The sequence below is a fragment of the Octodon degus genome, unplaced genomic scaffold (genome assembly GCF_000260255.1).
Source record: "Octodon degus isolate 3935 unplaced genomic scaffold, OctDeg1.0 scaffold00004, whole genome shotgun sequence".
NCBI classification, from domain to species: domain Eukaryota; kingdom Metazoa; phylum Chordata; class Mammalia; order Rodentia; family Octodontidae; genus Octodon; species Octodon degus.
In genome coordinates, this window is record NW_004524580.1 from 12,897,511 (window position 1) to 12,898,850 (window position 1,340).

A 1,340-nucleotide genomic window follows, 5' to 3' on the forward strand; every position below is an offset into this window, starting at 1 on the left:
AGAATATCAAAAGCAATCCTGAGAAATAAAAGAAAGGCCAGTGGTATCACAATCCCTGACTTGAAATTATGCTATAAAGTTACTCTGATAAAATTGATGTGGTACTATGAGAGAGACAGACTTGAAGATCAAGAAAACAGATTAGAAGATGCAGACACAAAGTGCCAGCCAACTAGCTCAGTGGATTAAAGCACCTGCAAGCAGGCACAGGGACTGGGGTTTTGATCCCCAGGCTTGCTGTGCCGCCCTCGCCCCTGGGGCACACTGAAATGGCAGTTGAGACTGGGTGTGGTGGTGCATGCCTGTATTCTCAGCTCTTGGGAGGCTGTAAACAGGTGGATCATTATGAGTTGAATCTAGTAGTGAGACCCTGAGCATCCTGTAGACCCTTCCCGAAAATACAGAAGAAGAAGAAGAAGAAGAAGAAGAAGAAGAAGAAGAAGAAGAAGAAGAAGAAGAAGAAGAAGAAGAAGAAGAAGAAGAAAATGTAGACACAAATGCAATATGCAATCACACTCACCAACCTTATCTTTTATAAAAGGCCCAAACATGTTCACTGGAAGAAAGATACCCTCGTTAATAAATGGCACTGGAATGATAGGCTTTCCACATGGGAAGGCTAGACTGAAACTCATGTCTATGACCAGGTACTAAATGATAGTCAAAATGGATAAAAGATTTAAATAAGACAGAAATACTAAAACTTCTAGAAGAACATGTAGGTAGAAATCTTAAATATATAGGAGTAGGTACAGAGTTCATGAACAAAAACCAAACTATACAGGAAATACATTAAAGAATCAACAACTGGGATCTCATTCTTTTGAAAATTTCCTACACTTCAAAGAAAATCTCCAACAGAGTAAAGTAAAAACCAACAAAATGGGAAAAATTATAGGTGACTGTCCCTCCGACAAAGGTGGAGAGTATTTGATTTTTATGTCTATATCTATAGATATACAGATATATACAGTATATATATAGTATATTTACTATATATGCAGATATATCCAGATAGAATTTTAAAAAATCAGGGTCTCCAAATTCAGTGACCCAATCCAAAAATGTGCATCTGAGATGAATATATAATTTTCAGATGAAGAAATATAAATGGTAAGTAAAAATACAAAAAAATGTTCAACATCATTGGTCATTTGAGAAATGCAAATTAAGACAACACTGAGATACAATCTTATCTAGAAAGAACAGCTAACATCAAGAAGTCAGCCAAGAGAGCGCAGGCCCAGCGAGTGAGTGAGACGACCCTCGGGATCCTGAACAGACCCAGAGCGCAGGCCCGGCGAGTGAGTGAGAGGACCCAGGCCGCGGGATCCTGAACA